The following is a 12,613-nucleotide window of genomic DNA, read 5'->3' as shown; positions in this document are numbered from 1 at the left end:
AGAGAGAGAGAGAGAGAGAGAGAGAGAGAGAGATAATTCTTCAAAAGGGTTTTGTTCGCTTTGGAATATTTAAAGAATTTTTAATTAAAGGATTTTAAATTGTCCATGTAGCTGTTCTATTGACAGAAAACATGCAGATAGGAAATGAGCTTTAGAGTGAAAGAAAATTGAGTGCTTTGAAATAAGATATCTTTATGTGAAAAGGGAGAAAAGAAAAGTATTTTTATTTGCATGAATATGCTATTATAATTCTTTAACCGAATGTGTGTGGATGTTGTAAAAGTCTGTTTATATTATGGTTATTAAACCAAATTATATTCTGACGGCTGGAACTACTGAACTTATTTATTGCAAAACACACGTTAAAATAACCCAGGTAAATGTCAAGGATATAGAATGAAAGTTTCATCTAATTTAATACCTTTAACCCAACTACTTGTAGTCAATATCAAACTGTGATATGAAACTCAAATATCAAAACACAGAATTTATTTGATTTCTTCTATTAAGCTATTCTTTCCCATAACTATCGACTGTAATATAAGTTAACAGTTTAATTTAAAACACACACGTATACACATTCACTCATTCACACGTATAAATTTTGAAGAATGTACATATTATTTTAGGTTTTCTTATACATGCTATGTTGTACACAACTAACCATTATTTAATAATTTGACTACGTCCTCAGCAAACGCTCAGTGTAAGCAAATTAGTCTATCTATTACTGCTAAGTTCTAGTTTATGTTTGATATAAAGAGCGATCTGCTAACAGTTCTCTTAGTGGACAAATGAATGAGGGAGTAGACCTTTTGTGTGGCCAATGAACCAACAAACATAGAACAGTCTTCTTATATCAAGATGTATTTACTTTTGTTTAAAGTTGCACTACTAAAGGCATAAAAACTATAGTTTAACTACTTCAAATTTATCTTAGACTTTCTAATACAAACTCTTGTGCATAAATATTAATTAATTATGCATGTGTGTTAGAGAGAGAGAGAGAGAGAGAGCTCTTTGCAATACAATCTATGTTGACAACTTCTTTCAGTCATTCGTAACACTTCAATGAAAAACCATCCTCATTACCCTTTTGACACTTGTTTATGAATCCTAAGTAGGACTTCACAACAGCGATGGACTGTAAGAGTAGATCGATAAAAAGAGAGAAATCTCATGATTTGCATTTGATTTTATTACATTTGGAGCTTATTCAAAATAAAACTGTCTTCCAAAAGATCGTTTCAAATTCAGATAAAAAAATAAACAACTTAAGTGGAACAAAGAAATGTCATTATAATTTGTATACCTTTATGTATTGAAGGTGAAATAGACACCGGAATTGAGCAGCAGGAGTTACTCACAGGTAATGTAAGCTCTCCTGAATCCATCGTAATATCGGAAACTATTCCGTATCATCTGCAGGTCCTCCAGGGTGACAGGCGCTTTACCACAGTGGAGCAGTGAGGAATGAAGGGTTCCACCTGTGGTCCCTTTTCAACCACACCCATCTTGAGATGGTTTCAGCTGCCATGTCTGTCTCATTGGTGGCTTTCTGGCTCAATGCCCTTCACCAGCACGCTAATTGACTGAGCTTATCTCCAATAACCAAATGACTTACATTTATACAAAACAGAGAAGAAAACAGTTTTGGTTTAGGTAACTTGCATAATTTAGGCAATAATTACCTAAGAGAAATAACTCGAAGTTACAAGTGGCATGTATTTGAATAACAGACGAATACCGTTATGTCAAATACCATACGACACGTGTCTACGACGACAGCCCTCTTATCTCCAGATAATAAACCTGTCCTTTTCCTTAATGGCATGTCGATCACGTAATCACGTGATATATACACACAGAGAGTGCAAGGGCTATTTGAAGACAATTGTCAGTATAATATTCTCTTGAAACAAATTAAAAGGCTTTTGTTTCTTTCGGATCGTCTATGGCAAATAAAATGCTAATAAGAGAAATGAGAAGACACGTAGTCATTACTGCCATATATACGGAGGTGCTGAAAACAGTCGTTTAGCCTTGAATAAATGAAGTGCGCAGTGAAAGGCCATACTTTTTTCGACAAGACTCGGCACCTCTTCACAACGCCCACGAAATCCAAGACTGGACGTCAGACAATCTTTATGGTCGTGTAACATCAAACTTGTGACCTCCAAACTTACAAGATTTAAGCCCAATAGACAACAACGTTTGGAGCGTTGTTGAAAGGGAGACCAATCGATATCCTCACAATACCATAGCTTCATCGATGGCTGCCATTGTCCTGTTGATGTCCGAAATGAATATGCGCTCTATAGTACAGGTATGTCAACGATTCTGGCCCTACATTGAAGCTATTATCGAAGATGAAGGCAGATTCATAGAATAATCTTAAAAGAAAGCTTATCGAGAACATATGCAGCATTCACCAGTTTGGGAAGAATAAATATTAGCTTCAAATTCTGGAACAAGGATAGCAATTTCGGTAGAGAAGACTGGTCGATTACATCGACCCTAGTGCTCCACTAGTATTTATTTTATCGACCCCGAAAGGATGAATAGCAAAGTCGATCTCAGCGGAATTTGAACTCAGAAAGTAAAGACGGACGAAGCGTTTTGCCCGGCGTGCTAACGATTCTGCCAGCTCGCCGTCTTAAGGGAAGAATAGATCTTCATTTACTTCACTTCGCAATTGATTGATTAACATATCTAGTGATCGCAAAATATTAAGTAGTATGATTTAAAATTTTAAAAATATTTCCTAGTCATAAAATTGAAAAAAAACAACAACTTTGAAAGGATTTTCAAAATGAGATGTTAAATGTGGACGATAGACATGATACGTTGAAAGTTGGTGACAAACCTTTTTATTCTTTCGGCACAGTTGCATCGTTCTCGTTTCTTTAAAGAAGGCCATTCAGTTGTAATACACTATTTCATGCATTCTAGTACTCACATTTAATGCTCTCTGAAGTCCCAAACGTTTGAATGATAGGCTGGTTAGTTGCTTTTCAAAAGCCATATGCCAGCTTTTAACGGAATTGTTGGTTTTCTATAACTCTCGCAAGGCTGGCATGTGAAAATTGTGATCGATGCACTAGTCTCTGAAATGGTACTTACTTAATGTCTTTGAAGTAACTAATTGTCTGTGCCTCAGGAGAAGTAATATCACTATTACATTAGTCTTTAAATGTTTCTATGATTAAGCGGACAAACACATATGTCATTACAGATAGCAGTGTGAGTATACTGTTGATTGATTCACTATAGTGTCACCGATTGCGCTTATTCACGAACGACATTTATTTATTTATTTGATTTATTTATATTTCATTAGATCTTTCACATAAAAATGTCTCCACAGTTTGTTTCTCTTTCACAAAAGTAAATAATTGAAACACCTAAGCATCTTGTGTGAGGTTATGCCTGTGAGGATGCTTGGCTGTTCTAAACGCCTTAGCCTCGTTATCGTGCGTGGTAATGCAGAAAGCGTGTTGGCTTGCCTCAGTAGGTTCCGTTGAACCTTGTTGCGTGCGATTAATTGAAGCACTTCGTGTTGAATTAATGTGTTCTCTTTCTATTTTTCTTTCTTTATTTGTTTTTCTTTCGTAAAATATATTCCTTTTCCCTGAATTATTGTAAATTGTAACAAATAGAGTGTATTTTGATAAGATAATTGCTTCTTTGTATTTATATGTCGATAGACCTATTTTTTGTTGCCTTCCTCCCCCCATTATTTTATTTCTTAATGATTATAGTTATATACCACCTAGATATATGTATTGATCTATTTATAGTTTACTTAGAAACTTTGTATCTGTTGACTAATGAACAATAAAGAAAACAAATTTGGCTGAAAAATAAGTTTAAAATCATATTTACAAATAAAGGTGAAAAACTGTTATGAGGATAAATGACTGTAAGGTTAAAGGGAGGTAAGTCATAATAAGAGAAATAACTGTAAATTATTAAATTGATGTAACGAGGAAAAGAGGTTTTCGTTATTCATAGAATGATTAAATATTTATTTGAGCTAGTATTGTGTTTAGCTCACCTCATAAGTATTCATAATTAGGAATTTAATACAAACTGCATTGACTATATTAACATTCTTGTTTTTTCACGAGAATGATGTCTATCAATTTGCTTATTTTAATATGAATTAGATCTTTCAGTAGAGGTGCAATGGCCCAGTGGTTAGGGCAGCGGCCTCGCGGTCGTAGGATCGCGGTTTCGATTCTCGGACCGGGCGTTGTGAGTTTTTATTGAGCAAAAACACCTAAAGTTCTACAAGGCTCCAGCATATACTTATATGTATGTATATATTTATGTATATGTAAGTATATATGTATTTATATATGTGTGTGTATATATATATATATATACACACATATGTGTGTGTGTGTTGGAATTAAAAGCAAATTCATTTGTTTTTGTTTTTTTTGTTATGGAATTAGAAAATGCGAGTGAACAGCATAAGAATCACTTGTTTTGTTTTTGTTTTCTGTTTTTGGTTTTTACTAGTTCTGCCCTTCAATCTCTGCTAAACTTTAATAAAATATTCAAGTTTGCAATATATATCGATAACAAGGCGCCGAGCTGACAGAATCGTTAGCACACCGGGCAAAATGCTTTGCGGCATTTTGTCCATCTTTACGTTTTGCATTCAAATTCCGCCGAAGTCAGCTTTGTCTTTAATCCTCTCGGAACACTGGGGTTGATCTAATGCTGTCACTCGTATTAAATTACCAGTCTAACTAATGGAATGGTCGTTAAACGGAAATTGCCATTGAGATTTATTTTCCACAGGAGCTATCATCAAACTATCTATATCTTCAGTATTCTGTTCCATTTTATTTAGAAGTCTTTATTGAAAGATCTATAGTTGGCACTCCGTCGGTTACGACGACGAGGGTTCCAGTTGATCCGATCAACGGAACAGCCTGTTCGTGAAATTAACGTGCAAGTGGCTGAGCACTCCACAGACACGTGTACCCTTAACGTAGTTCTCAGGGATATTCAGCGTGACACAGTGTGACAAGGCTGACCCTTTAAATTACAGGCACAACAGAAACAGGAAGTAAGAGAGACAGAAAGTTGTGGTGAAAGAGTACAGCAGAGTTCGCCACCATCCCCTGCTGGAGCCTCGTGGAGCTTTAGGTGTTTTCGCTCAATAAACACTCACAACGCCCGGTCTGGGAATCGAAACCGCGATCCTATGACCGCGAGTCCGATGCCCTAACCACTGGGCCATTGCGCCTCCACACTACTGTAATAAGGAAAGGAAAAAATATACAATTGTAAATAAAATGATTTGCAATAATAGCTTGTTGCTGGTTTTTGTATGCATTTTAGATTTTTTTTTCTACCCCAAAATGTATTTATTTTATGGTTTCAGATCACAGATGTTTGTCATGTTGAAGTGTTGCTGCTGTAACCTTTGTTCTGTATTTGATGAATGAAGAAATTTAAAGCTATTTTTCTTTTCAATTGGGGTACAGTTTTATCTGGGATTTTTTTTTTTCCTGCTGAGTTTGGAAAAGGGGAAATGTCCAAGCCCTTTGAAACAGATGATACTGAAGCCATTAATGTTATGCTTAAACTATTGCGAGGCAATGTCTGCAGAGAAGACGTGAAGAGAGGGAAGATTCTGGAATGAGAATATTTTGGGAAATAGTAGTTAATGGTGATAAAATAATAGTGTAGATAGAGCCATAACAGCTAAAAGGCAATCCTAAAAGATTGAAAGAAAGTGTGTAGAACAATACCAAGTTCCTAGATTAGAAGTTAGATGTCAGAAACATATATAGGAAAGCGAAAAACAAAAAGAAAGTGGTATGCACGTATTCTACAGTGTAAGGAGTTGAAGCATGAAGTGTTTTGGATTGCAGAACAATGCTTTAAAGAAAGTTGATAGAGAGGTGAAGAGAAGTGGGTACGCAATGATAATGGAGCACTCATTATTATCAGACACCAAAATGAATGAGGCATGAAATGCTACAAGAGGCTTTTGAATTTGAAGAATACAAGAGAAAGTGAGGAACTGCCCCAAACAGCCCCAACAGAGAGATCAGCTATTAATCTTTTCAAGGTTATATTTCTCATGAAATACATAATCTATGTGGTTCAATTAATTTTGTAAACAAGAATTTGAAGGTAATTTAGTGAAATAACTAACATTATTAAGCTCATATTAAAAACGTATCCTAAAGGTGTTCTTACGTAAATTATGAAGAACTTTTGATTTATATATGCCCCTTTTAAAACAATAGGGTTCTGATAATAGAGGCAGTTTCAAATGAGTTATTAATACCAAAAACATTATAGCTGAAAGCAGTTTAGTTATAAGATCAATTAAGAATTTTAAGTCAGCTGGGTCATCAGTTGCTGAGACAGTGAAAATATCCAGCAAAGCAGGGTATGTACTAGCCATAGAATCAATAAAAGTAGTGCAGAATGGTATCATATCAAATGACAGATATCAGAGAGTGCAAGAAGTTCAAGTCCTCTCTTCTCAGTAAATGAAAGTGTATATGTGAAATTTAAAAGTGTTTGCTCATACAGAAATGCAAATTGGTTTTATGCAATTGCCTTTTATCTTTCATTACATTAAAAAAAAAATAGATCTCGCCAGGGCTTGCTAGTAAATCTTACAGCACATATTGACCACTACGTATTGTAATGTAAAACTGTCAGGAATCATGGAGCATTTCTAGCATTCTTCACATATGTTTTTCATGATAAATCAAGAAGTTCACTGTTTCAACTCAGTGTCATTTAAAAACAGCACAAGGGTTGATATGTGGAAAGTGAATACTTGAAATACACAAGAATTAATGTATGGAATGTGAAACATCTGTGGGAACATTGAACTGTAACATGGGTACAAGACCAGATATTTGGAGAAAAATAAACAGTGGATTAGACTGTCCCAAATACTTGACTGGTTCTACTATATCAACACTGGAAAAGTTGACCTCAGCAAGATTTGAACTAAGAAAGAAGAAAGCAAGGAATCCTGTTGATTTCAGTTTTGACTCTAGTCAACGTTCAGCAACAACTATTCATATTTAGCTAAGTTCCAATAAGTTGTTCGCTGAACAATTAATGTACCAAAAATATACAATTTGATTGGTTAATAATAACCAATAAAAACAGTCATGTAACATGCTTATGAAAATTATTTGTACTATGTGTAGTTGACAAGGTTACATTCCTTTTTACTGAATGGCATTTTGCAAAGCAAATCATTTTAATCAAACAGAAGCTAATTTTGTACAGTGGTTAATTGTTCCCATGTCTATATGCTATCTTATACAACATGTGCCTTTTTTTCTCTGATGTTTATGTAGACCAGTACCCACGAGGTTAAATTTTAATAGAAATTTCTAAAGAATACAAATAATCATACTGGACCTTGTCATACTATCAGTTATGTTTCTGCTCACTGATAACACAATGTGCTACACATATTTTAACTGCGACAAAGATTTTTAAAGATATGTTTAGAATAAATATTTTATTTCAAAAAGGAAAAAAATTGCAACACCTCTAAACATTCACCACACTTCATAATTTCCACATGGCATTCTGCTCCACCCCTTATAAAATTTACAACTCCCTGAAGTAGGTGCCATTGCTTGGGTACTAATGACCACTGACTTCGTTCAGCTATGAATATCTTTATTGACATTGGTTCAAACAAAGCAAACCAAACTCAACTTCTGTGCTGAGTTAGAATTAGAATAAGACAAACAGGTGTAGTGCATAGAAAACTGCATGCTAATATTTCAGTGATGCAAATATTCAGAATTCACCAGTTGAAATACCCATCAAACATATTCTGTTAATGAGGAAAGACACACGTTGAAATGACAAATTCTGTAAATGCAAAGGGTCTTCATATTGCTATAACAAGAATCACAACATTTTATATTGAAATCCACCACAGCTATGATTAATCTGATACAGCTGTGATTAATCTGAAAGAATTTTTCTATTCTAAATCAACAAATTGTATCTGATAATTAATATGCAAAATGTAACTAAAATTCTTTCTAGCAAATAGTAGCTCTAGTGGTGTCATTGACAATGGTTTACTATTAGACAATAGCGTAGAGAAAAATTTATTTGTTTGTCTTTTGGTTTCCCTCTTCCACTCGCTATTCATGACAGTTGACTTAAACACTGAAGTACAGTTGACTACTGCTTTTAACTATTATCTCAGAGTTTGCAAATTTAGGTAGGCTGTATGCTGTACAGAAAGGAATACTAAGGCATTGAACAAAGTTCTTCACTGGAGAGAACATTTATTTTAATGCTTATGTTAGCACAGAAAATGTATGTACTAATATAAACATTTAAAGGGCTATCTTTTGTTTCCACTGAAGGGCTTTGATGAAACATCAATACTGTACCAATTAAAGCCATTTGGTAAAGTTTGGAAATTTGGATCTCAAATACAAGAGTCTTGTCTTTAATTGCTAAGACTCAGTTTCCTCGGATTCTAACCTTTATTTTCTACAGCCTCAAATACCGAGTCACTATCAAATACATTTAAAAAAAACTACTGGGATGTCCCAGTCTGTTGATTCCTTTGCTTCCGGTCACATGGACGTTGCAGTAGATGGGAGGATCACTGCTTCCATAGCCAAATGGAACAAAATCCTTAAGTATTGGGACTTGTCAGTGAACTATTTCTTCTAACCTGTGGCGTTTGGAGGGACTGGGCTACTAAACGACAAAATTCTTGTCATCGTTGGTGGTTTGCCCTACTGAGGTGTCAGATGAAGCCTGTGAGGGTACCCTAGCTGTTCCAACACATTAGCCTCACAATCGCCCGAGGTAATGCTGAAAGCATGTTGGCTTGCTTCAGTAGGCTCCATTGAAGCTTGCGATGTGCAACCAGTTGAGGCACTTGATGTTGAATTAATGTGGCTTTTTTCTTTTTTTCTTTCTTTTTCTCTTTTTTGTTTTTATTTTTTTTTCTTCTTTGTTCCTCTTTTCCCCTTTTTTCCAAATTTTGAATTTCTATTTTTAATGTGGTTTTGTATTATATATGTATCATATACATACACATTATATTCCAATAAAATTAATATTTCGCCAGTTTTTCTTCTAAATGATTGTTTAATGAACACATATATCTATGTCTGCAGTAACTTAAAATAACCTCATAGTCGATAATACAATACTAATTTGTTATGAGGTTGTCAGAGAATTAAAGAAAACTGTTAATATATTTTTATGCCCTTCTAGTCTAGGACTACTGAGAACTGATATTAGTGCTTTCTACATTTAATGCGAGTTGCTGCCAGTCAATGGTTTGGATGGAAAATCGTGATGACCATGTGCTGGTTTTCTGGCAGTTTGTGCATATGAATGTTTTAAAAAGCACAAAACAGAAGTTGGAGTAAAAGTGGAATGTTGAGGGGTTTTAGAATAGCTATCTTTTTCTTCTTTCTTTCTTTTTTTTAATGTTGAGTCTGATGGCTGTGTCACGATTTTGCGATCTGAAAGGCAGCTACCAATCCAAGAAATAAGAGATTGTGGTAACTCTTGGGCGAGAAGTTTGACAGGAAATTTGCATCCCAGATACGGTGAAAGGCTTTCTTGATATCCAAGGTAAAAACATTGCTTTTACCAAACTTTAAGGAAAAGTTTATTTTCGGTGAGAACTTCTTTTACTCGTAGAGATGCCCTCGGTGACGTGAAGCCAAGAAAGTTATCTCACTTGGTTACAAGAGAGCAAGAGTTACCTAACTTGGTTTTTCGATGGTAAGAGTTATCATACTTGGTATAAATAAAGCACTTCGTGCTTGTTTATTATTGACCTAAATAAACAACAGTCTATTCCTTGATATATCTTGCGCTTTACTACAGGTTGTTTGTTACCAGCCATATTCTGGTACGTAGCTATTTTTAATTTGCATATTTGTTTATTTTTGTTATTGAAATGTCATATATATATATATTTTTTGTTATTGAAATGTCATATATATTTACATCTATATAAACAAGCCACGTCGGAGTTTTATTTTTGTTTTGTCAGCTCTATCTCTTGCATTGATGTATGGTTGAAGATTTACTGAAGTGAAATATTTTAATTATGCCTTTCTGTAAAGTATGATAAACCACGTAATTAACTTGAAATAATTTGCGGTTATTTTAATCTTGAGTTTGTTTTCGTTATTAATTAGTTTTGTTTAATTGCACACCGGTTTTATGTGTACTTTCTCGTATTTTATACGTCCACCGGTTATCAGGAACAGAGGGAGACATTCTGTAAAAATGAAAACGCACATTATTACAGTTCGCTTTAAAGTTTACAATTAAATATATAGTTACTAAACCTTATTATAATGGGCGTTATGTCCGTCTGTTTGTCTGTTCCCTCTTCACGGTGAAACGGCTGGATCAGTAGTCACGGTGTTTTGGGAGATTACGAAGTAGGTAGGAAGGTTTTTAGCGAAAAGAAAAAATGGAAATTATTCAATCTGATAAAATGTGAAAAAGTATGATTATTTAGTGGATACTGAGTTTTGTATTAATAAATCACCAGTGACGAGAATTAATTCTGGATCCCCCCTCCCACCGCATAGTTCGTGAATTTAGAGGGCTTAGATTTGCGCTACTATCCCTTTATTCCCCAGCGTAGATAGGCAGATTTGCTATCTTACTATAATGAGCGTTATGTCCGTCTGTCTGTCCGTTTGTCTGTTCCCTCTTCACAGCCAGACGGTAGGACCAATGGTTACGATATTTTTCGGGATTACAAAGACGGGTAAATCTTTCAGTATATGGTGCTTAAAAAAGTAAATAAAAACTAAAGGGAAAAAATAACAACGTAGACATTGGCTATATCCACCAAAAACTGAACAAAAGTCTTTTTCTTTGTTACAGAATTCCTCCATATAAACTCGTGTAAATATGAAACCAATAAATTGTCTGACATTCCTAATTGACGCCGTAATTTTCTTTTTACTTGCATCCATATATTCTCCACATTTTGCATATGGACATCGTTATTTGTCGGATCTCCTGGTGCACAATCACTTCGTGAGTGTACATACCGTTATTTAGGTATGAGAACCTAATTATTTCCCCTTTAATTTTTATTTATTTTTTTAAACACTGTATACTGAAAGATTACCCAAAGATGGTCGTCAGGAAGGTTTGTAGCATTAAAAAATCAGAAAGTATGATTATTTCGTGGATTCATTTACATTTTATTTTTCATTTTATCTAGTTTCAGCTCATGAGCTGTGGCCATGCTGGGGCACTGCCATTTGGTGTTGCTACACAATTTTACTTCACGAATTTTACTTAAGGAATTGACATTTGGTGCATGAGAGAGTTTGATGCAGCTGCTCTCATCTGCACCTCCTGTCGTGAAGTTGGTTCATCTGGGACACCTGACAGGAAGAGGCCCAGTTTCATCTTGAAGACACCTACATCCACCGCATGCAGGTCTCTCAGATCCTTCGGGAGGATATTGAAGAGCTGCGGACCTCTGAAGCCCAGGCTATTGCAGTATCTTGTCCTACATCTTAATGGCAAATTTGGAGTCCTTGGCACTTTGCAATGGCGTCCAGTTCTTTTATTTGTGTAACTTTCGATGCCAAAGTTTGGGACAATTCCTTCGAGGATCTTCCAGATGTATATTATGGCATATCTTTCTCGTCTACGCTCTAAGGAATAGAGTCTTAATCTCTTGAGTCTTTCCCAATAGCTTATATGCTGCATAGAGGCTATCTTCTTCGTGTAGCTTCGTTGGATTGCCTCAAGTTCTGAGATTAATTTGACACTGGTTGGTGACCATAGCTGAGAGCAATAGTCAAAGTGGCTTAGAACAAGTGTCTTCCAGCGCACCATCATGGTTTCCTGATCTCTCGTTCTAAAAGTCCTAAGAATCCATCCGGTCAGTCGCCTGCATTTCATTGACAATTTAGCAACATGAACATGAAGGGATGCATTATTACTCATGTAAATGCCCATATCTCGTACTGTCTCTGCTTCTGTGATTGCAGTCCCTCCAGGTCCAGTGTATTTAATGGGTACTGCATTTAGTTTTGCATGCTGATAGCACAAGGCTTGAAACTTTTCAGCATTAAACTGCATGTTATTCTTTTCAGCCCACTTGTATATTTCATCCAGCTCACATTGCAGGTGCATAGTGTCTTCAAGGTTCTGTATTACCTGTGAGACTTTTGTATCATCTGCATAAGTTGTGACCGTGGCTCTCTGTGTGGCTGAGAGCATGTCAGAGAGGGCCATTATGAACAGTAGTAGTCCCAAAACAGCGCTTTGCGGAACACCGCTCACTATTTGCGTGTCATTGGAGGTGGCCCCATTGGCTACTACCACCTGACTTCTATCTTTCAGAAAGTCATGAAGCCATTCTCCCAATTTTCCAACTATGCCAAGATCACGCAGTTTGTGACATATCATTCCATGATCGACTTTATCAAAGGCCTTTGCAAAGTCGAGATATATCACTTCCACATTTGAGTGGTTAAGTAGCTGTTTCAGCACCCAGTCATAGTGTTGTAAGAGCTGAGTCAGGCAGCTTCTTCCTGGTCAAAAACCATGTTGGGTGTCAGGCAGCAAG

At 35.6% G+C, this 12,613-nt stretch overlaps 1 protein-coding gene across 4 annotated transcripts in view; it reads left to right on the top strand.

Annotated features, from left to right (window-relative positions):
• Positions 1–9,770: 9,770 nt before the first annotated feature.
• Positions 9,771–12,613, top strand: part of LOC106870647 (alpha-mannosidase 2C1) — a 70,247-nt gene continuing 67,404 nt past the window's right edge. For 2 of the 4 annotated variants that reach the window (XM_052978461.1, XM_052978459.1), the window contains exon 1: positions 9,803–9,910. The gene's annotated coding sequence lies outside the window, so the exon portion shown is untranslated. Of the gene's footprint in view, positions 9,911–12,613 lie in introns of all 4 variants that reach the window. The other 2 variants (XM_052978458.1, XM_052978460.1) reach the window with 2 other exon arrangements.

The sequence above is a fragment of the Octopus bimaculoides genome, chromosome 2 (assembly GCF_001194135.2).
Source record: "Octopus bimaculoides isolate UCB-OBI-ISO-001 chromosome 2, ASM119413v2, whole genome shotgun sequence".
Taxonomy (NCBI): Eukaryota; Metazoa; Mollusca; class Cephalopoda; order Octopoda; family Octopodidae; genus Octopus; species Octopus bimaculoides.
Note: the sequence above shows the minus strand (reverse complement) of the source record. Positions and strands in the feature narration are given on the sequence as shown.